Raw genomic sequence first — 12,966 nt, forward strand, 5'->3', positions numbered from 1 at the left:
GGCGTCCTCAGGCCAAATCCTGACAGACCTGACTTCGGGCCTACTGGCTCTGATTTTGGGTGTGTGCCAGGGGTGCAGGAGGAGCGAAACATGATCAGAGAGACCTAGGTGGGGGTACGCCTGGGTTCTGTATGCATGGGCTATGTTGGTATAAACCTGATCTAGTGTGTTGCTCCCTCTGGTAGCGCATTTTACATTACGGTGGAAAGAATGAAGTACAGACTTTAAGTCAGCATGATTAAAATCCCCCGCCGCAATAAAGATACTTTCGGGATGTGCCACCAGGCTTTTGTTTACAATGTCCTGTAGCCTAACTAGTGCCAGCTTAGCATTGGCGTCGGGTGGAATGTAAACAGCAGAGAATTCTCTTGGTAAGTAAAACGGTCTGCATTGGAGCAACAAAAATTCCACGTCAGGGCCTAATAATATAATATAATATATACTATATCTCTATATATCATAAATATTATATATATACATTTAATATATAACCATTAACTTCGACGGAAAGTCATTAAGATAATGTTTCTGATTCAGCTTCAGCTTCAGACGCCATCAAGCTTGGTCTCTGGTCGTAATCAGTCGCAAGTCCGTCCCTGACCTATCAGCATTCATTAGCAGAATACTCCTGTCTGCGTCCTGCAAGAAGGAGGCGTAACTTGTAGTAGGAGGCGTAACTTGTAGTCGGAGGCGTAACTTGTAGGAGGCGTAACTTGTAGTCGGAGGCGTAACTTGTAGTCGGAGGCGTGTCTAGTACTTTTCTAAATCGCGGAAGTGATCTGTATGTAGCAGTGGTGCGCGGGTACATAAATGACCACAATTCGGACCTCAAATATTAGGCCTTATATAAATATAATGCACCCGACCCGCTCATTTAAAAATATGCTCTTGATTAGCTTAATCTTGATATGCTCTTGATTAGCTTAATCATAGCCTTACGTCAATCATTGCCTCTCCTGGAACCGTCACCTTATCGTGGTGGAGAGGTTTGCGTGTCCCTGTGAACCTGAGAGCTGTGTTGTCTGGAGCCTTGTGCTCCTGGTAGGGTCTCTCATGGCAGAGTGGTCTCAGGTGAGGGGCCAGACTAAGAATGGTTCAAAAAACTCCAATGAATAACGGAAAAAGAGGAGATGTGACCCGGCCCGGAGGAAGCCCGGGGCCCCCGTCTGGAGCCAGGCCCAGACGGAGGGCTCGATGGCGAGCGCCTGGTGGCCGGGTTTGCCACGGAGCCCGGTCGGGCACAGCCCGAACAAACTACGTGGCACCCCCCCTCTCTTCATCCCATGGGCCCACCACCTGTGGGAAGACCCGTTGGGGTCGGGTGCGCAGCCACATGGGTGGCAGCGAAGGTCAGGGGTCTCGACGGACCAGACCCGGGCGGCAGAAGCTGGCTCTGGGGACGTGGAACGTCACCTCGCTGTGGGGAAAGGAACCGGAGCTTGTGAGGGAGGTGGAGCGCTATCAGTTAGATCTGGTGGGGCTTACCTCCACGCACAGTCTCAGCTCTGGTACCGTACTCCTGGATAAGGGTTGGACTCTATTCTTCTCCGGAGTTGCCGAGGGCGTGAGGCGCCGGGTGGGTGTGGTGATACTCATAAATCCCCGGCTGAGCGCCGCGGTGTTGGAGTTTACCCCGGTAGACGAGAGGGTCGCCTCCCTGCGCCTAAGGGTTGTAGGGGGGAAAACTCTGACTGTTGTTTGTGCGTATGCACCAAACAGCAGCTCAGAGTACTCGGGCCTTCTTGGAGACCCTGAATGGAGTCCTGTATGGGGCTCCAGTAGGGGACTCCGTAGTTCTGCTGGGAGACTTCAACGCCCACGTGGGCAACGATGGAGACACCTGGAGAGGCGTGGTGGGGAGGAACGGCCTCCCTGATCTAAACCCGAGCAGTCGTTTGTTATTGGACTTCTGTGCTATTCATGGATTATCCATAACAAACACCATGTTCGAACATAAGGGTGCTCATAAGTGTACCTGGTACCAGAGTACCCTAGGCCGAAGATCGATGATCGATTTCGTGATCGTGTCATCTGATCTGAGGCCGCATGTTTTGGACACTCGGGTAAAGAGAGGGGCGGAACTGTCAACCGACCACCATCTGGTTGTGAGTTGGATCAGGGAATGGGGGAAATTTCCGGATAGACCTGGTAAGCCCAAACGAGTAGTGCGGGTGAACTGGGAACGTCTGGAGGAGGCCCCCGTCCTAGGTATCTTCAACTCACAACTCCGGCGGAGCTTTTCTGGCATTCCTGTGGAGGTTGGGGGCATTGAGCCGGAGTGGGCGGTGTTCAAAGCCTCCATTGCTGAAGCTGCGGTGGCTAGCTGTGGCCTCAGGGTCTGAGGCTCCTCAAGGGGCGGTAACCCTCGGACACCGTGGTGGACACCGGTGGTCAGGGAAGCCGTCCGACTGAAGAAGAAGGCCTTCCGGGATATGATATCCTGGAGGACTCCTGACTCGGTTGCTGGGTACCGACAGGCTCGAAGGGCTGCAGCGGCTGCCGTGTCGGAGGCTAAGCAGCGGGTGTGGGAGAAGTTCGGAGAGGCCATGGAGAAGGACTTTCGGTCGGCACCAAAGTGTTTCTGGAAGACTATCCGGCACCTCAGGAGGGGGAAACGGGGAACCATCCAAGCTGTGTACAGTAAGGATGGGACTCTGTTGACCTCAACTGAGGAGGTCGTCGGACGTTGGAAGGAACACTTTGAGGAACTCCTGAATCCGAATAACACGCCCTCTATGTTGGAAGCAGAGCTCGAGGTTGATGGTGTTTCGTCGTCAATTTCCCTGGTGGAGGTCACTGAGGTAGTCAAACATCTCCGCAGTGGCAAAGCCCCAGGGATTGATGAGATCCAGCCAGAAATGCTAAAGGCTCTGGGTGTTGAGGGGCTGTCATGGTTGACACGCCTATTCAACATCGCGTGGGAGTCGGGTACAGTGCCAAAGGAGTGGCAAACCGGGGTGGTGGTTCCCCTGTTCAAAAAGGGGGACCAGAGAGTGTGTGCCAATTACCGGGGTATCACACTTCTCAGCCTCCCTGGTAAAGTCTACTCCAAGGTGCTGGAAAGGAGGGTTCGTGAGGAACTCGGATTAGAGCCGCTGCTCCTTTACTTAGAAAGGAGTCAGCTGAGGTGGTTCAGGCATCTGGTAAGGATGCCCACTTGGCGCCTTCCTTGGGAGGTGTTTCAGGCACGTCCAGTGGGGAGGAGACCTCGGGGAAGACCCAGGACTAGGTGGAGAGATTATATCTCAACACTGGCCTGGGAACGCCTCGGGATCCCCCCGTCAGAGCTGGTCAATGTGGCCCGGGAAAGGGAAGTCTGGGGCCCCCTGCTTGAGCTGCTCCCCCCGCGACACGACCCCGGATAAGCGGATGAGGATGAGGATGAGGATGAGGAGCCTTACGTGAAACTGAGATCCCTGAGTCATATGCATTTAAGAAAAGAAGCCTATTACAATTTTACAATGAGATGTAATGCATATAGCAGTTTAACGTGGGGAAGCTTAAGTTTAGCCTACTTTATCCCTTTATACCTTTAACAAAAAGACAGCAGATTAATAATTCAAAGAATTAAAGACAGCAGATTAATAATTCAAATAATTGTATTGAATACATATTGTTTTTGATCGCTTGCTGCATGTCTTCAAGGTCCTGCATGAGATAGAAAACAATGAATTAAAATAAATATTACTGATAGAAACAAGACAAGAACAATGTCACTAATGTTACGTATTTTAAGAATCTAAGCTACCCACACATAGACCCAATGATGCAGGACCAAACATATTAGCCGTAAATACCATACATAGCCACAAGGGGAGCAAGACCTTACTGAAGGCTGTAATAAATACTTTAGCCACAGAAGGCAGCATCACAGACCAGGCGAGAAACCCGAGAGTTATCTCACATCGGCTCCCCCCCCCCCCCCCCCCTTACTTCCGGACCGCGCTGTTCTGACCATAACAGCCGACAGATCCGGATTGTCTTCAGAACTCTCTTGGCAGCAATTAGACATAGATGGGTATGTTTTAGATCAGCTAGGAGAATACTCTCGCACGGGCTTAGAATACATCTTCAACCTCTCTTTTCTTCAGAGTATCAGTTTACCATACCGAAAATACTTTATACAAATAAAGTCTCTTTAAAGCTATTCCTTTGGATTCGACCCCTCTTTCCCTGAAGAACTCTGCACTAACAGGAGGATAGTTAGGAGAAAGCCTTCATATTATAGCGTTCAGATAACAAGCCTTCATTTTATATATATTTGTCTTCAATACGTGGATTTCTCAGGTACGTCATCACTGTACGTCATCACTGTACGTCATCACTCCTCCTACTACAAGTTACGCCCACTAAAAGTTACGCCTCCGTCTTGCAGGAGTACGCAGACAGACCCTACTCGAATGCTAGGGTGTACGGCCAACAACGGTCCAAACTGTAAGAAATCAAAATGATATAAGTACTCATTCATTCGACTTTTGAACTATAATCTATATTGAACTTGCGGAATACATTTAGCCTTCTAGCCCCACAGACCCCATTCAATCTGCACTCAGGCGATCAACCCCAGTGGAATTCTAATGAAACTGCAACCAAGTTCGATACAATGGGGATCCAGAGTGTGCCAACAAGGCTCTCCGTAGAGTCAGTCTCTGGGTGTCACTCTGCCTACCACAGCCAGCCGCTAGGTGGCACTCTCTGCTACCAAAGCCAACCACTAGGTGTCACTTTCTGCCTCCCCAACTACAAAACAACATTGGATTTAAAAATGCGTAAATCCTTTCATTGTCGTATTCCTATGTAAACAGCTGTGTTCTATCGCATACTTGTGTGGATGTCTGCTGCGTGGGAAGGACGACACCGCTATACAGGGTCGTTTCTAGGTTTATGAAATATCCGGGGCTTAGCCCAGAGGGAAAGGGTAATTGCAAAAAATAAATGTTGCTTTATTGCGCATGCACATTTTTCATAATGCTTTACCTAAATATATATATATATATATATATATATATATATATATATATATACATAAATATATATATACATAGGCGTCGATTACGCCGGGGACGCGTCCCCACCAGATTTCGTCAAGAATCATTTTGTACCAACCACTTTTTAAAAAATAAATAAATAAAAATAAATTGAGTTTAATTATTATGGATTATTAAACAGGTCTTATCAATGCCGTGGAACGCTCCGTTCACTTGCATGGGCTCTTCACAACTTCGCGGTGAATGCTAAATATAAATTGACCCCTGTCAAGGAAAACAAAGGACTATTTGCCAATAATGGCTTCTTTGGTATCACTCCTCAAGAAGTCCGGTAACTTTTCAACCCCAGCGTCTTCGGTTGCTAAGCGACGTCAACATCTTTGGCGGACTATTTCTCTGCTGATCAACACTATGAATGCTGGTAACAAATAAATTGTAACAAGCCACACCATGTGAAGTCATTTTTTCGTTTTGGCACGTAGCCGTGTAATAAGCGGGATAATGTATAGAACTTCGCCGGTCGAATTTAAGCCCCTTCAGTGGGAAGCAATTACCCTCGCTGCGTGTCGGTGTCCTGTTCGCCCTGTCGGGGCTTATTTTCCCGATAATGACCGGCATTCTATAAATTATCCCTTTCTTATTACACGGCTCTTCTCAATGCTGTAGACTACATTCGTAATCGGTTGCTAACCGACGTCAACGACTTTGGCGAATTATTTCTCTGCTGATCAACGCTACGAATGATAACAAATACATCTGAAAAGTTATTTTTTCGATTTGGCAAGTAGCCATTACTAATAATACCATCCAATACTCTTTGGCTGGGATGATGAGACATCAGACAATCAAGTCATTTTAGCCTGAATGCATAGGTAAGAAGCACCAGAGCAGGTTGCTAGTACCATGGACAGTATCAGAACGATAACCTGTTGAACTAAATGGATGTGGTAGGCTACACCACGGGATGCATCTGCAGACCACTGCCACATAAATAAAGGTAAGACGCGATATTTATTGCTGAAAGGTTGGGTATGGAATTCGCTTTTTTGGCAATTTTTGCAGAATTACTTGAAATCCTTATCATAACCCACTTACAGCCACTGAGTTAGAAGTACTGACATGAAAATTAAACAAGTCAATCGTCTGTGGAACGGGCAGGGCTCGAAAAACTCCAGCCAATGATTTCCAGAGCCACCGAGTTGCATTGGACAGTAAGTCCGTCAATCAAACGGTCGTACTGTACTCCCACGCCCCGCGCGCGACCCCTTCGTGCAGTACTCGTGACCCAGAGCTTGTGACCCAGAGCAAGCTCCTGTTTGTTGTTATCCTGCGGTAGCTACTGGAACTAGTTAATCCACATTTGGACCTAGCAGTAGAAGACAATTTCCATGGCAGACAAGACGCCACCATCCCCATGTTGTTTTTTTAATGTTGCCATGTTGTTTAACGAAAACCTACGCTAGCCTGGCTCGCTCTCGCGCATCTGTGTTCGCACTCGTGCATGATTGCGCGTCCAGGTACTTGGAATGGGTGGAGTCAGAGTGAGCGTTGAAGGAGAGGGGGTAGGACCATTTGAGTTGTGTATTTTCAAAATCTGCTGGCGTTTCGCAAATCCCATACCCAACCTTCAAGATTTGTTTTTTGCACTCAAGTTGTTGGCTGTTTTAACTTGCAATTGATAGTCGGTGGAGTCAGTCTCTTGTTGACACAAAGTGACTTTTGGTCATTCTTGCTTTGCTTGAATTCTGGAATAATTGTGGGGGGGGAGTTCATGGGTTTTGGTGAAAATGCCTGATGTAGGCTAGTTTTGATGGAATGCGTGCTGTGAATTGAGAACAGCCAGCTCCTGATGTGATACAGCGTTCAGCTGTGCAACAAATATTTTGTTCAATCTTGACGTCTTTTGTAGTGCTGTGTGTAGCCACACCTTTGGCCCTTCTGAACTTAAACACGCAGTTACATTCCTTTCCTAGCTCCTCTTGTTTATGTTCCGTTAGCTTAGCCATATCATGTCACGTTGTCAACATTGGATACATGGAGCAGAACATAGTGGGTCATATGTCCGATGCTTTTTGAAAACGTTTTCTTCATAAAACGTGCCAGACAGATTTTGTATACATTGTATTCCATAGTAATAGGAGCTACATTGTTATGCCGTCTTTCATAACCTTTCATTACCGGCACTAAAGAGAGAAAAAAGAGTGCATCCTCATTGTACCCAGCACTTCTAAAAATGCACTTCCGAATGCGTCTCTGTCCCCAGTGTAACCAGGGTGAAACAACATATTTTAATTTTGATGAAATATCACCAAATTCAGATTAATAAGAAACAAATATATGTTTAAGCTATGTTCAAGCTACCTTTTGTAACCTGTTCCAACCCCTATGTCAATGTGTTTTCAATACCTGTACTGTCGCTTTAAGAAAAGTTTGTGTCTTAGTGACGTATATGCAGCGCCAAGCTCAGAATGCCGTTGGCTATCTGAGTGGAGGTATGTTGATGTATTTGTCGTCACATTCTGAGCATATAAATTGTTTTGTAGATAATGTAAATGTTATATATGAACATGCTACAGCACTGTTATAACAGCTAACGCTTTGAAAATGTACCTTTTGAGAGTTTATTGTAGATATGTGCATCAGAGTTTCCGTTTGTTTGTTTGCTAGGCGGGAATGTGGTCCTGGCTATGACGGTTTACATGGCGATGACATGATTTTCTTTGGCTCATCCAGGTATGAATGTTTTATCTGTTTTGTGTATATTATCTATGCGGGTTATGTTTATGTTTGTTGGAGTGCAGTCAAATCGCATTCATTATGCTATTTTGTTTATTTTTATGTTAATATATATTGTGAGAATGCCGTTGGCTATCTGAGTGGAGGCGGGAATGTGGTCCTGGCTATGACGGTTTACATGACGATGACATGATTTTCTTTGGCTCATCCAGATCCAGATACCAATAAATGAGAAACCCTCTATTGTTGTCCAGCCGCCCTTCCACCCTTCCAACGCATTCGCCAGAACACAACGCAGATCGACACCCGTTACATTGGTGCCGTGACCTTTCAAGGATTGGTTTAAAGCAGGGGTGGCCAACCAGTCAGAGACTAAGAGCCACATTTTTTATTGTGTTACTGCAAAGAGCCACATCATGCACACGGGTACACATGAACATCCCCCCATCCCTTCCACGCACACACACACACACACACACACACACACACACACACACACACACACACACACACACACACACACACACACACACAGACACAGACACAGATCTCTGCTCAGCCAGATTTACTGTAAATGTCACACAACCAACATAATGACAGAAATGGACTCCTACAGTACGAAGACCACAGGCCAGTCATTTTCAACAATGAACATTGTGTGCACTGCCTCACACACAAACTCTCAGTTCAACCAAGTCCACAAAAAAAAATATAACAATTTACAATAGCGTTTTTCTCTATTATACATGTTACTTAGTGGGACTTCTGGCATTCCTTGCTTTGAACAATTTTAAACAATTTTCCACAGAGAACATTGTGTGCACTGTCTCACACACACACTCTTAGTTCAACCAAGTCCACAAGCAAAAATATAAACATTTAAAATAGCGTTTTTCTCTTATACATGTTACTTAGTGGGACTTCTGGCATTCCTTGCCTTGAACAATTTTAAACAATGTTTAACAATGAACATTGTGTGCACTGCCTCACACAAACTCTAAGTTCAACCAATTCCACAAACAAAAATATAACAATTTACAATAGCGTTTTTCTCTTACTTTGCATGTTGCTTAGTGGGACTTCTGGCATTGCTTGCCTTGAACAATTCTCTTGAAATCTGGCTTGTATTCCGTTGTTGCCACTCGAAGCAATTCTCTCACATGTGTGTCAGTCAGAACAGAGCGATGCTTTGATTTCACGTGTTTAAGGGTAGAGAACACAGACTCGCAGACGTATGTTGACCCAAACATTGACATTATCTTGAGCGCAGCCCGTTTGACATTGGGATATTTTTCCATTGGCACACTTTTCCAGAACTCAATGGTCCCTTCCCTTAAAGCAGGTTTAAGTTGGTCCTCCTCACAAAGATCGATCATATCCAACCCGGCCGCAGCCTCATCTGTGACTAGTGGGGCTTTCAAACAGTCTGTCTCCGCATTGAACGGGTCGACGAGGAACGTAATCTGTTGCCTTTTCAGTTGTAGATCACAGAACCGGGTCACAAAGCTCTCGTGCAGGTTTTCAACCAGCGTTGCATATCTGGCTTTTTGCTCTATCAGGGCGGCGCAGCAGGTGTCTTGCCCGTTGGATTTTAGCAGAGCGGGAAAATGCGCTAAATCTCCCCTTTGAATATGCGTCTTGAACAGCTTCAGTTTGTTGACAAATGCAAACACACTTTGCACCAGGTCAGGCAGCATGTGTAACTTACCCTGCAGGGTCAGGTTCAGTCTGTCCAAGTGACACAGCATGTCAACCAAAAAGGCCAGATCCATAATCCACTTGGGGTCAGAGAGCTCGGGATAGTCCTTGTCCTTCTCTTCCATGAACAGTTTCACGGCATCCAAAAGCTCAAAGAAGCGAGAAAGTACCTTGCCTTTTGACAGCCACCTCACAGTGCAGTGCAGCGGCAGGTCACCTGGAAGCCCTTGGTCCAGCTCAGCGATGAGATTCTTGAATTGCCTGTGGTTAAGCGCATGTGTGCGGATGTAGTTGACGATTTCCATCACAGGCTTCATGACGTTGTCTAAATTCAGTGATTTAGAGACGAGTTGCTCCCTGTGGATTATACAATGGAAATTCCAAAACTCTGGAAATGTGTCGTCAGCTCTGCACAGCCCCACAAGCCCTTTCAAAGAGCCGATCATGGCAGGTGCTCCATCCGTGGCCAGTGCAGTCAGTTTTGGTATCGGGAGACTTGCTTTCGCAAATGCAGCCATCATCGCTTCTTTTACATCTATTCCACGGGTTCGGTCCTTTAATGGCACAATGTCAAGGAGTTCTTCTCTGATATGACACTCACTTGATACCGACCGTGCAAATATTGCCAACTGTGGCTTGTCCTGAATGTCGCAAGACTCGTCCAATGCGACACTAAAATATTCGCATTCTTGAAGATCGGAGTGCAACTGCGATTCAATAGCCGTGTTAATGTCCGATATTCTGCGTTCAAAGTGTGGCGGGACAGTTGGACGTCTGACACCATTCGTTTTAGTTTGTCGTTTTCAGGTCGAAGTTAGCATGGAGTGAGCTGAAGTGGCGCTGAAGATTTGAAGCCTTGAATTGCGCTAATGACACCTGGCATATAAGGCAGAATGGCTTCCCATTACGTTCAACAAAAAAATATAAACTCTCCCACTCTGTCAAAAACGTCCTTTGTTCCTCTTCATATTTTCTTTTTGCTGTGCATTTTTTACCTGCCATTTCTGGAGCGTAGCCTACTTGACGCAAATTGTTTACTCATGGGAAGGACATCTGTCATGTTCAAATTGTACCGGGGGCGAAAATTGTACCGGCCTACGTCATCAGTTGTTGACAACCTGACAACTGATTTGATTGGGTTGTCCGTTGCCGGGCAGGTTTCAAAAAACATTCGGCTCATGTTTCCAAAGACGAAATACCATAATACAGATAACGGATCGCTAGATAACACTTGTTATTACTTTATATTTGTATTGTATTGAATTGTTTAATCTAATTTAGCTAGTAAACTGAGTGTTTAAAGCACGTTTCAAAAACCATTTGCGCTTATGTTGCCGAACACCAAATAACATAATACAGATAACGGATCGCTAGATAACACTTGTTTTTACTTTATATTTGTATTGTATTGAATTGTTTAATCGAATTTAGCTAGTAAACTGAGTGTTTAAAGCACGTTTCAAAAACCTGTCTTGTCACGCTCAATGAAGGAGTGCAATGAACGAGCATGAAAGTGCCAGGCAGGTGTGGAATTTGTCAACAACTGATGACGTAGGCCGGTACAATTTTCGCCCCCGGTACAATTTTAACGTGACAGCTCCTCCAAGCTGAGCAGGCCGTTTTATGTTGCATCAACACCAAACGTTTGTGAACGTTATTTTGCGTCATCAATTAAAACGTTTGCGAACATGCACACACATACAAAAAAAATAAAAAAAATAAAATAATCAATATATATTTAACACAAAATTTGATGTGAACTGAAGAGCCGCACGAAACGAGGCAAAGAGCCGCATGCGGCTCGCGAGCCGCAGGTTGGCCACCCCTGGTTTAAAGGACGACATCACCTCGTTCGCCGAGGAAGCTGCTGCCACTGGCCTTTTGTGGTACTGAGGTATATCCATGGAGAGTGTTCAGTGATTTATATTATTGTTTTGAATGGGCGATTTATTTTATTTTTTTATTTTTATATCGGCCTATCCACGTGTGTCAATGCTGAATGAAGTAGGTGTTTGCACATTGTGGACTTTTTGTTTCATCTCAGTGAATTGATTGAGTGCTAAAGAAAAAAAAAAGAAAAAAAAGGCAGTTTCAGCACGTTTGGCAATTGTAAAGTGAAGTACTGATTTAATGTTGTATATATGTTTGCCAGTTGATATGCTTTTCTAATACTGTCGTTTTGTGCTCTCGATTTATCCATTGTGATTTCGTTGGAATTATTATTATTATTATTCATTTTTCCATTGTGTTGATAAAGTGGCATTTAATATGGCAGAGGGCAGAACATACTTACTGGGCAGTGGGGGTGATGATGCTGAGCGCGTTCCTTTTGAGTGCCAGTTTGGTGTGGGGAGGGGATTTTTGAATCAGCCCTCAGAAACCAGAACACCAGGGCCTGGAGTCACGGCGTTGGGCACCCCCCAGTTGACCTCAACTCGGTATGTGGACCGTGCCATGCCAAGCCATTTCAATCAGAACCCAGACTTGGGTTCTGATTGAAATGCTATTTTGTTTATTTTTATGTTATTATATATTGTGAGAATGCCGTTGGCTATCTGAGTGGAGGCGGGAATGTGGTCCTGGCTATGACGGTTTACATGACGATGACATGATTTTCTTTGGCTCATCCAGATCCAGATACCAATAAATGAGAAACCCTCCATTGTTGTCCAGCCGTCCTTCCACCCTTCCAACGCATTCGCCAGAACACAACGCAGATCGACACCCGTTACACCAGCACATTTCAAACCAAACTGACGCCAATGTATATATATATATACATATATATATATGACTGGGGATAGGATAGTTTAATTCACTTGAAGTGGTAAACAGTCAGGTTATGTTTTTAAACCGTTTATTCTCTTGCCAGAAGGAATAAGGACTAAGCTACTTTATTTTGAGATGCCCCTGGAATCCCCAAAAAAATGAAAAAAGGTTTATTTTTTTATTTATTTTATCCAAAAATTAGATTCAGGGGTTAATTAAAATATACAGGGACTTGAGCCGTTTCTCAATTTGTGTTCTTTTCTGTAGGCCTACTTGTGTTCTTGCGTTCTAGTGCGTTCTTCTGAAATGTCATCAGTCTCTGAAGGGATTCTGGAACACACCGTCACGGTGTGTTCCAGATTCCTTGGATGCCAGCCTTCCGAGGCGGAAGTCGGGAAAACTCCCAGCTTTGCTACTTTATTCCGGTCACCAATTTATGCATTGCACGGTCTTGCTGTGCGTGCAACACAATGTAAAGTTGTGTTGTTTGTTTTTGGGATGGTTTGCTAAAGAGGCTAATGTAGCTTATAATAAACAATGATTAGACAATTTCATGACACAATCACAAAGACGAACGGGATCGCTATAAATGCTCCGAGACCGGAAATTACGTCAAAAGCAGCTTGGAAGAATGGCGTCCGAGGATTCAGGAACACACCAGCAATCTCCTCTTTATTCTGGTTTAACGTTGACACACAAATCTTGTCGACCATTAAGTAACTGCAATCAATATTCAGACTTCCAACTTAGATATATTAATCTCTGCAATACATAT

Source organism: Gadus chalcogrammus, chromosome 12 (assembly GCF_026213295.1).
Source record: "Gadus chalcogrammus isolate NIFS_2021 chromosome 12, NIFS_Gcha_1.0, whole genome shotgun sequence".
NCBI lineage: Eukaryota > Metazoa > Chordata > Actinopteri > Gadiformes > Gadidae > Gadus > Gadus chalcogrammus.